This window comes from Empidonax traillii, unplaced genomic scaffold (genome assembly GCF_003031625.1).
Source record: "Empidonax traillii isolate 1590-97213 ecotype Southwest subspecies unplaced genomic scaffold, ASM303162v1 scaffold507:size695108, whole genome shotgun sequence".
NCBI classification, from domain to species: domain Eukaryota; kingdom Metazoa; phylum Chordata; class Aves; order Passeriformes; family Tyrannidae; genus Empidonax; species Empidonax traillii.
This window is the reverse complement of record NW_020955700.1, coordinates 160,294-171,818: the sequence shown is the minus strand read 5'-3', so window position 1 is coordinate 171,818 and position 11,525 is coordinate 160,294. Positions and strand designations below refer to the sequence as shown.

The 11,525-nt window shown below is 42.3% G+C and overlaps 1 protein-coding gene across 3 annotated transcripts in view; it reads left to right on the top strand.

Moving 5' to 3' along the window:
- Nucleotides 1-2,019: 2,019 nt before the first annotated feature.
- SIPA1L2 (signal induced proliferation associated 1 like 2) overlaps nt 2,020-11,525 on the top strand; it is a 125,798-nt gene continuing 116,292 nt past the window's right edge. For 2 of the 3 annotated variants that reach the window (XM_027896650.1, XM_027896648.1), the window contains exon 1: nt 2,020-2,074. The gene's annotated coding sequence lies outside the window, so the exon portion shown is untranslated. The remainder of the gene's footprint in view (nt 2,075-11,525) is intronic. The other variant, XM_027896649.1, reaches the window with a different exon arrangement.

Here is an 11,525-nt window from a genome sequence, read left to right as displayed (position 1 = left end):
GTCAGGACAATAATAATATTATTCCTGTGGTCATGCTTTGGTAGAGAGACAGTCTGCTGCCTAACTGGATTAGTGATTTGGGTTAGAAAAGATAACATCCTAAAATATAATTTTAACCAAAACAATAACACTCAATCAGGCATCCAAACCCTAACTAGTGAATGTAATGTTTGCTAGTGCTTTTAGAGTAAATGGTGTTATCTTTAAGTTTGTTCTAAGAAGTCTGCATGAACTTATACTTAAATAAATGATTGGGGACCATATTTCTGGATGTAAAATGTGCATTAAAGGACCAGTTAAGTGCAATAACCCAAATTTTGGCCTGCCCTGGGTGTTTTGGATCTTTGGCATATTTGTGGCAGTTCTTTTCCATTAAAGCCTTCTGGTCCGTTTCTAGCAAAAGGTAGGCAGTGAGGAGAAGTTTACTAGGCAGCGGAATACTTGTAAATGTCAACATTCAGCCTGCTCGCCAGAGCTGAGCAAACTGGTACAACCAGAAAGTTACATACCCACGACAGGTAGGTACGGGCGGAGGGGAAGGCAAGCGAGAGAGGACTGGAAAAACATAAAAGAACCCTGAGTTGTTTCTGTAGGGTTCTGTAGGAGTAGACTTTATTCCAATGATATTGCAGGCCTCGTAATTTGGGGTAGCAGATGGGAGCAGCCCCATGAGTCCTGATAACATCTTCTATTTTGCAACCTCTGGGGAGAAGTGAGCCCTATGATTACAGATATGGTTCTCTGCAAAACTAGCTCACAGAGTAAAAATAGAGAAATTCAAATTCTGAAACCAGCCTTTGGTTTGCTTACCAGAACACGTGGAGGAGGTGGAGGAAATGTGGATACCTAGCCATGGCTTATTTGGCAGGCAAACTAAACCTGCTCAGGGCTGAACAACACAGAGGGAAAGCACCATGCTCCTGATCATGTGCAACTTAAGAGGGGTACAAGGGAGATAGAGCACACAATGCCGAGGACTACTGCACTGCCTTGTGTTTCATCGCTATTAGGTATTTCCACTTTAAAGCTGTGGGTAAAGCACAGGAGCTGCCGGGATGTGGACACAGCATCCCCGTCGTAAGACCGGAGGGTCTCAGATGGGCATTCGCTGAGACAATGCAGAGCCTGGCAGGATGACACAGAGTCCAGGTCACACCGCTGCTCGCCCCTCCCTGGGTTCCCGCGGGAAGGAGCCGGGGGGGTCAGGAGCCCAGGGACGGCAGAGAGGCAGAGGCCGGGGGCCGGAGGCCTGGGGCTGAGCAGCGTTGTCCAGGGTCTTGAAAGCGAAGAGGAGTGCGGCAGGGGCAGGTGCGGGGGAGCTCCGCCTCGGCGCTGCTCCGCCGGGGCTCGGCTGGGCACGAGGGGCTGGGGGTCCCGATCCCGCTGAAGGACCGGGCGCTCAGTAGCTCCTAGCTCGTTGCTCGTCGCTCTCTGCCTCGCTCCATCCTTCACCCCACCTGTTGCTCGCCCCCCATCCCAAACCAGCCGCCCTTCCCGGAGCGTCCCGATCTCCCCTCCCGCACCGCGCCGGGCTGAGGCCGGGCGGGGGGGGGGGGGGAGGGCAGGGAGAGGTGGTATCCCGGCGGGGGCGGGGCCTGCGCCTTGCCGGGCGCGCGACAGCGCGAGCGGCCAATGCGGAGCTGGCGCTCTCGCGGGGCCGCGCCGGCCCAGCCAATGAGGGTGGGGCCGGCGGCAGGGGCGGGGCCTGAGGGCGCGCGGGGGCCGGCGCGCGCGGGTGAGAGTGTCGGCGCTGCGCCCGCCCCGCCCGCCGCTCCCGCCTGCCCGTCCGGCCGCGGAGCCGCACTCCAGAGCCGCACTCCGGAGACAGCGCCGGGCACAGCGCGGGGCAGAGAGGAGGGTGAGGAGCAGCGGCACCCGCGCCAGCCCGCAACACCCCTGCGAGCGCCCCTCGGTTCCGTGCAGGGCTCCGGCTCCCCGCGGGTGGGAGAGGAGAGGATTGCTCGCCGCTGGCGGGGAGCGCAGCGCAGCCCGTGTTCGCGGGGGGGGCATGGGGGTCCCGCGGCGGGAGCAGCCGGAGCGCGGGCAGCGGCGGCCGCGGCAGCGGCGGCAGCAGGTAAGGAGCGCCCGGCACCACGTCCGTACCCCGCGGGCGTGCGAGTGCTCTCCGTGCCGGGAAGGGCTCGGGGGACAGCTTGGAGAAGGGCGTGAAGGACCCACGTCCTCTCCGCTCAGGTACCTTTGGGAGGGAGGGTCGGCTCTTCCGAGCTCCGCGGGAGGACGGAGGGCTGGTGCAGGGAGCTGGGAAGCGGCGAGGAGCCGCGGGCGGCTCTTCCCCGCCAGCCCCCCGTGGCCGCCGTTCGGTGCCCGCCGCGCCGGGGCGGGGTGGCTGTGGCCGGGATGGGTCGCTCCCGCACGTCGCCTTTATAAATAGCGCTGGGATCTGCCCCTCGAGGAATGGCCGCGGGGGCGGCCGGGGTGTCCCCCGGGTCACTGGTCACCTGCGGGGCGGCTCTGCCACCGGCTGCGGCAGCCGGGGCACGCCGCTTCCCTCTCCCGGTTTCACTCCGACAATAATGGCAATTACGGAGTAAGTTTGCCTGGATCGGACATCTCTGGGGTAGAGCTGCCGTTCAGAGCGGAGACGGTGCAGTGGGAACCGCCAAGCGCTTGGGGTGGCAGAGGGAAAGGATCTTCAGCCCGTGCAGTTTCCTTAAATGATTTTAATGCTGTTTTTTTTAGTTACTGGATACAAGGCTCAACCTACATCCTTTTGCACTCTTTGTTGTGTTGTAGCGTTCTGATAGCTGTTCAGTGGTCCGTTCTCCAAAGTTAGCGTTCGAGTTCATTAAATGGTAGCCAGCTGGACTCAACTTTGCTTTAGATTTTATGTTCCTGACTCCGCACCCCTTCGGTGTTCGGCTGCAGCGCCTCGCTGGGCTGGTGAGAGCCCCCGTGAATGGGGAAGTAGCGTTATGTAGGCTTGACAAAGGCAACTCCGGAGTCTACAAATTTCAGATATGGCTGTTAAGGTTCACGAAGTAGGTCAGTAAACTGCCTTAGTACTTGGTGCTGCGTTATTTTAATACATCTGTAGTTTGAACACTTGCTTTCTGCCTGGCTTTTCTAGAGGAAGCGAGTTCTATTTTTTATGATGCAAAAGATATGCAAAGTTGAAGAGAATTGCACATGTAAATTTCCCTGAGCTCTTTTGTGCGCAGTTTTCACTTCTAAAAGTTAACACTAGATGGCTTTCTTATATCAGCTATCCTACAGGGAAGGAAAGCACGTAATCTGGCTCTGCAGCGTGCTTGCTATTTCTGTATTTATCCATTTTTTTATTTTTTTTTTTGTTCTTCACGTGAATAGTAAACTATGTTCTGGTCAGTTCTGCACTGATTAGGCCGGAGCAGAATTTGAAATTTGCTTACTTGCTGACATAATTCATTGTTTTGATCAGTTTATCTTCCTGCTTAGACATTATTTTACATATGTGTCACTGATATCTAAAGAAAGTTTGTTTAGTTGGAAGGTAACTCTGCAAAATATTTAGGTTGCTTTAAAGGAAGGCAGCTGGATAAGGCAGGATGTTTGAAAATGGGGAAAAGCCAATAATTCAGTCTCATTTGTTACTTACTTTGATGGGCTTATTTTTAAAAGGACCATAGTGCATTGAAGTTGTCTGTTCAGCTAATTTTTCCCAGATTCTGTACCTAGCTATCTTAGACCGAAACATTTTGGAGTTGGATTCAGAAACGTAGTACATCACAGCCTGCTGCATACAGGAATGAATGCCTTGCCTTGATGCCGTATTACTCTATTTCTTGTGGGTGTTTTTCTAAAACTGTGCCTGTTGTCAGTGCAATGTGTTATTTACCCTCCATTCGCTTTTTCGGTGGCAGCTCTGAAATACTTCAATCTTAAATTTGATCTTTGAAATATCTTTTATTATTAATGCAAACATGTTTAAATCATCAAGAGCTCTAATGCATTATAGATATTTAAACATCACTTAGGGTCCAGAACAGTTGATTTATAATTTATGTAGCATTCATATAAAGCTAGATTTAGAGAGGTCTCTGAATGTATTGTCTTGGTTTTGTGTGCCCAGTGGGTTACCTTACCAGGTCATACAGCACTTAGATGTAACAAGAAGGAATAACTCCTTGTAAGGATGCCAGACTGTTTCACCAATCCTGTTGGATCGGTTAAAGATCATTTCATTCATATATGCCAGGGATATAATGTAAAACCTAGAACTAAGTAAAACCTCATTTCTTCCTAGCTGATATTTGCTTACTGTGCATATCAGTATTTTTAAAGGTTTGTATTTCTTTTTCCTGAAAGAAAGATAATATGGTCTTCTCTTTGCAGACGTATACTGACATGCCATTAGTCAAGTGCATTGTGAAATACTCTTGCAAATGAAGAGAGTCAAATGAGGAACTAAGCAAACCAGTGGTCAAACAGGCAAAACCATCCCTTTTGCTGTTTTTGACCTTTACAACTGAACGAAGGCAGTTCATTTTTTCACTTTCAGCTTCATACTGGATGCAGGCATTGCACCTAAGCTTTTTATCTGCAGATCACCAGTTTGAACTGCAGGAGAAAGTAAATATTTTCTCCTTGCCTTGGCTGGAGCTAAGATCATATTTAGATGTTGGAGGTTAAAATATTTTGAGTAGGTCATACCTCTTACTGCTTAGAGATCTGGTTTGGTAATATTGAGTGAGAAATGCTATGTTATTATGATAATATAAGTTACAGATTGTGGAAAGAGGGTGGGGCACTGGGTTATCTAGTTTCTCACGTTAGTCATGCAAGATTACCAACAGTAGCTGTTTTGACAGCTTGAAATGAAATCAGGGTTTTCTCTTTCCCTGCAATTTTTGCTTTGCAGTTTAAAATGCTTTGCAATTTTAAAATGTTTGGATAAGCTGGGTTGTGGATCAGTGAAGTGGAGTTGGCTGTTTTATGTATGTTGCAATATTGTACCTAAAGTAGAAAATTTTCTTATATTAGGAGACATAATTTATATTAGATTCTTTAAAACCTTACCTCTCGCTGTGTCAAGGCTAACTTCAGTTTATTTCTTTATTTTCAAAAGATTTTTTATCCTCATATAAATCTGAACAGTTCCGGAAGTTTAAGGTAGGGGTGCCTTAACAGTCTTTTTCTTCTTTCTCTGGTTTTTCTACCTGAATTTTGAGGAAATACTCTGAGGACTGTCTACTGTATCCAAGAATCCAGTAAGAAGAATTTATGAGGGAATTTGTAGTTTAATTAGTAGATTGAAAAGTATGTTTCACAGTTGTTTGTTTGCTTGTTTACTTGTTTGTTAAACACTAGTTGTTCACATAAATTGCATTAAGAATAACAGTAATTCCTCATGACGTTCAGTGATAATGCCATATGACTGGTTAGATTTTTAAGAATTGCCAGACTTCACATGATTAGCTGTATTTTTTTTTTTTTAGTTTGTTGTGAAAGAGCAAACTTCATGTGAAACATCTGATTTATCATGACAGAAGTAAATGAGAGAGAACCTGTCTTCCTTTGTAGTAAAGCACTGACCCCAGATTTAAAGCCACTTTCATGCATAATTGAATGAACAGAAGATTGAAAAGGATTATTATAATTGGTGATACTCTTCTAGTTTTTAGTTAGATAGGACAGCAGTAGGCAGAAATGTCATTGTGAATATTTTGCACCATAGTTCTTACTAAAAGATATGTAAGCTCTTGTTTGGATCATGAAACTGTAATTACATCAGCAGTTAGCTACTCAGGATTTATAAGTGGATTCTTCTGGTTTTCTGGAATTTCTTAAATAACGAGCAGTCTATATGTAATTAAAGGTTTTGTTTAAAAAAAGTCTTGAATCCTTATGGAGGTAATCTTCTGAGCATGTAATTAATGTAAGCAGCTGCCATCCTGTCTTTTTGGATCTGCAAGCAAACAGCTTTATTGGATCTGATGCTTGTAAAACATTTTAAGAATAGTAAATGTTTGAAATGAAGTAGACATTTATTTTAGTTGCTGTTAGCTGGGGATTCTGTGTTCCTTACAAAAATGACCTGCACTCAATTTTTTGTTGTTGTTGTTGTTGTTAAAGCTATGACATGTAATTATGAAAGATACCACAGCTGTTTTGAAAGTGAGGGAATCTAGAAGGAGGCTAGGTAGAGGAGAGGTAGTAAATCGGCTTGTAGCAGCTAGGAGGCTGGAAGGTGGCAGTAGCTGAAGTTGTCATGACTGCCCCTCCCCCTCAGCAGCTTAAATAAAATTCTGAGCACAGGACTTGGAGTTTTGCCAATGACTTTGAATATTTTCTTATATAATGCCTTCATTTGTTGTCCTCGGTCCTGCAGAGTCTCATATTCAACTCTGCAGATATTTGTCTACATTGTTTGCTGTTTCTTCTTTCCTTCCCATCTCCCTTCACTGATCAAATTCTCCCTGACATAGTGGCTGTGGCTCGTGATAATGCCTGCCTGCATTTATGTGTAATATGTGTCCTCTAACATAAATCCCATCCAATAATTTTCCTGTTATTTCAGACTGAAAATTCATATTGTGAAATACCTATCATTCAAAAGCTAAAAGATAAGACTTATAAAGCTCACGTAAAGCTCAACAATTTGCCCTTCCATTTCCCTTTAGAGTCACTAACTTTTATTTTAAACTTAATACAATCTGTGATGAGATTATAGAACTGTTTTGCGTATTACAGAAGCAACAGATTAGGGTACTAAAAATGTTTTTATAAGGAAAGGTACTCTGAGAACAGTAGAGGTTCTTGTGGCAGGTTAATTCAAATGCAGCAAAATGTATTTTAATACTTGCATAAAATTTTTCTAGTAGTTTAATTTTTATTTTTGGTTGTTGTTTTGTTTTGAGGGTTTTTTTGCTTACATTTGTTTTGCCCTATGTTTATGAGAGGGAAAGGAGATTCTGGGCCACCTTGCATTTCATTTTGGATTTTTACAGTCACTTCCTTCAAACTGATAAATTGTGAAATGATATAAGATTAAAATGGCAATTAAGGTGAGTAGGGACACAGTAAAACTTTCTACAGGTGTTATGAATGCACACACTGTTAAAAGATGTTTTGCTGGTTTTTTCCCTGTCATGTAGGGGAGTAAAAAGAAAAACTGCATTTAATGCATAGTTAGGAAAACTGTCACTGCAAAAAGCAGTTCTATCTCCTCTATTTTATGAAGAAGGTATTTGTGACAGATAGAAAATTTCAGTCTGTTTTTTTTTTTGTTGTTTTTGTTTTTTTTTTTCAAAAACTTTATTTTTCTTTCCACCTCAGAGTTACAAAGTATTTAATCAGGCTTCTCTGACTGTTTTCATTTCTGGTTTCTGTTCAAAACTAATTATTTCCTACTTTTACGTACCAAAAAGTACATTCAAGAAAAAGAGCACTCCTGAGTGTTTTTCTGGCCTCTCAGCACTAAAAATGAACACCTGACATGTTGCAGAATGAAATCTCATTGTAATATTTGTGTGACACAGAGTGGGGGGAAAAAGGTCAGAATGTTGTGGCTGCGTGTATTCATACATTCTCACACCTCATGTGCACATCATCTACACAGTATTAACAAGCATATGTATTTTGCTGTGCTGGTCCTCCTCATTGCAGTGGCCGGCTGCTGTTGAAGAATTAGGAGCAGTTTGCAGTGATCATGTTGTCCTTGCTGTTCTGCTGTAGTAAAGTAAGCCTTGGTTTTACTTTGTAAGGTTGTCAGGACAACAGCTTATTATTATTGCTCCTCGTGGTTTTTCTCTGTAGCAATGAAGGGAGCTGTTTCAAAGACGGAGGCTGCTTTGCCACATTGGGCTGCAGGATTGCCAGCTGTGATTTTGGTTCAGCAGGATGCTCTGGGTTTGTCATGTAAAAATTCTAATTGATGATGAATGTGAAGATAATTTTGTTCATTGGTCTAATGCAAAACAACCCATTGTATTTACAAACCCATGGCCTATTTTCTCCACTGGATTGTCATTACTCCTCTGTTCTCTTCCATCTGAGACTTAGAGAAAAATGTTTGAAGTTTGACAGTATGGAACCTGTGATATAAGTTGATACAAGGCAGGAATTAGTTTAAAGCTATGTTATGTCAGTGTGCTACAGCCTGACACTGGAGCTAACAAGTGAAACCAGCGGGGATTTCCGTTAGGTTTAGTTTGTGATGTCTTTGGCAAAAATATTATATGAAGTTGGTGTTCAATGATAAGCCTCATAAACCCTATAGGTGTTGTCATTTTGAAGAACTACTTTTCTTGTTACATGGTAAATGAGAAAAAGAATGCAAGTTACATACAACAAAATGACTGCAAAGGTGCTTCTCTGAGTGTGGTTATTACATGCAAGAGGTGCAGTATTTTGAACTGCAATAACTTTTAGATTGTTGTGATATTCAGGGTGGGAAGATGTTCAGTGTTCAGCAGGGAGAATTATATGAAGAAAGCTTTCAAATAACTGAGGATTTAAAAAAAAAATAATGAAATACACCACCATGAGACTTGTTTTGGCATTTCCATAGCTTCCTTTTTATTGCTGATATAGAGATATTCCTTAGTTTGATCTTCAGATTCTTCAATCTGGGTTGAGCTGTAGAAGGCAATCAAGTGACATCCAGGTAGTTAAAATCCTTTTATCAAAACAGTAACCTTCTATTTCAAATTCCCTTTTCAGACAACTGAAACAACAGTCCATTCACAGACTAATTTGGCAGAGATACATAGGCATCTGTTGCAGCTGTAGGTATAACACTAATCAGTTAAATTGATAAATAAGTTCAAGTTTCATTTAAGTAGTTCATTGTATTGCTTTGTTCGTTATAGTGGGAAGTCTTTCCCATTTCATGATTCATGAAATGGTGTAAGGTGGATAATGACTTTAGGTTCCCTTGGTTGGGTGGAGAAATTAGTTTTTATTTTCATGGACTGCATTTACAGATTCTGAAACTTAACCTTCTGTTTCATACATAAACATATTTTTCTTAAGTCCTATGTTTTATTCCTTTAATAGGAAGAACTTTATTGCAGTTGTTTTGATTTGGGTCTTGTTTTTTGTTTAGTTTTGGGTTTTTTTTCCCCCTAAGCAGAAATTAAAATGGCCTTGTTTAAAGTTCATGAGTATCTTTTATATACTTGTTCATAGTCCTGGCACCTTTATATATACCGTACTAAGACTGTAAATCAGATGAGATTTAATATTGTTTATAGCAGTTTGCCCATCATTTATCTTGAGTTTATCCAGGCTTTGAGCATGGTTTTGATAGCATCTTTATAAGAAAGTTGCAATGTTATGGTTTGGATGGGAGGACTGGCTTGATTGTCAGGCTCAAAACGTAGCAGTTAATGGTTTGTATTCCACCTGGAGACCAGTTACAAGTGAAGTACTGTGCTGGGACCTATTCTGTTTAGTACTGTGATCAGTGACCTGGAGGAGGAGATGAAGTGTATCCTCATCAAATTTGCATGTGACGTCACATTGTGGGAGTAGTTGACATGTTTGAGGACAGTGCTCTGCAGTTTAGAGAGGCTGGTGGAACCAACCATGATGAACCTCGTGACATTCAGCAAGGATAAATGCATGTTCTTATGCCTTGCCACAGCACAGGGTGAGGAGTGATTGCCTGGGCAGCAGCTCTGCTGGAAGGGACCTGCACATTCTGACAGACAGGAGTCAGCATGTCCGTCTTCGCTGACAGTGAAAAATGCCAGCAGCATACTAGACTTTATGAGCAGAAGCATAGCCGGTGGATTGCCAATATTCAGTATTCCTTAGACCATGCTGGATGTACCCCATTCCAGTTTTGGTTCCTGCAGTACATAAGAAATATTGAGTAAACTGAAGCTAGTTCAGTGGAAAGCCAGCAAATTGAGGGGCTTGGGGTGCAGAAGGGGAGACTGAGGGAAATGGCTTTGCATAGCCTGGGCATCAGAAAGCTCAGGAGGTACTTACACCTCACGAGGTGATATCTAAGAGGTTATCAAGAAGACAGCCAGGCCCTTTACAGAGGTACATGACAAGAGGAAGAGAGACAGTGGTCACAATCTAAAACAGATGAGATTCTGATTTGGCACTTGCAAATAAAAATCACCCTAAGGATACTGAGGAATTGGAACAGGTAACACAGGCAGGTTGTCAAATCTACATTCTTTCTATTTTTTTTAAGACTAGACTGGACAAAGCCCTAAGCAAGTTGGTCTGAATAAAGTGCTATGGTGGCTTCTAGTGAGAATTAATCTATGGAATATGACAAGCATTTTATGGTATCAGTTGCTCTAATAATTGAGTTGATATTCCAGCGTACTATGATTCCACTTTGTTATAGTACAGAATTTGTACAGAATATTTTAATATTGGGAAGATCTTTTTACAAGACTAAGAAATAATTATTATGAGATCCTATTATATATTCTTTGTTTAAACCAGTTGACAACGATTCCCAAATAAATTATTAGCGCTTGAATATTTTATAACTATAGTACTTAACAAAAGAATAAGTGCTTAAAGACTATAGTGTCCTCTCAGGTTTGGCTTCAGATATACTTTGCTCACCTTGTCACTGAATTTTAAAACATGATTAGCAATACTAGAATTTGAATGTATGAGTTTCTGTTGAGTGATTCTGTTGGATCTCTTCCAAAAGATTGTTTTACTATTAAAGAGCAGGACGCGAGTTTGGAATTGGCTCTCAGTGAGTCAAACTTACACTTGTATTTAGTTCTTTTGCTTTGACTACGAATTTTAGTCCTGTGGAACTTTTGATAACCTAAGCTAGAGTTACCTGTGTGGCTGGAAAAAAAAGACCGTGATTTGTCTAAGTATTTGAAAATCCAAATTAAAATGGTTCAGTTCTGAAAACAGGTGCTGTCTGCACTTCTTTACATTCAGTCTTAACCTCTTAGTTTCATTAGCTATAAACAAGAGCCAGCAAAACCTCAGAAGCTTGAGATGATTCCTGTTCTTGCTCATCCAGCTTCACAGTTGTTACGCTTTTAAGTATTTCTGTGTTTATCAAAGCACGAATCAGACCTTCAACTCCCTGTTTTGGTTTATAGAATCCATTTTATTAAGTGTTTAAAATTTCAGAGGTTTGTATAACATTTGGCTTCAGTATGAAAGAGGTTGCAAATGCGTGCTGAGATAATCATAACAACAGGAAAGGGAATGGAAAGAATTTCCTTTAGGGTAAAATTCCTTAAAGTTGAAATAACCCTGATAGGTAGTACTTGTCAGTTCGCAGAGAGGGTTATGACTTGTATTCTGAAGATTTTTTCACTGAAGGTGAAAGGACATGGAGAAGCTCAGTCAGATGTCCTTTTAAGCCATGTTTTCAAAAAAAAGGAGTTAAAACACTAATTTTATTAAACTGATCGATCTCCAAAATTCTTGAATTAAGACTGTTGATAGGCACAGATCAACAGCCCAAGCACAAAATGTCCTTTGCCCTGAACTGAACTACTTGTTTCTTTTATTATGCAGTTACTATAGAAAATAATTACAGCATTGATCTTTCTCATAAATCAGTTGCACTTCATTTTGAT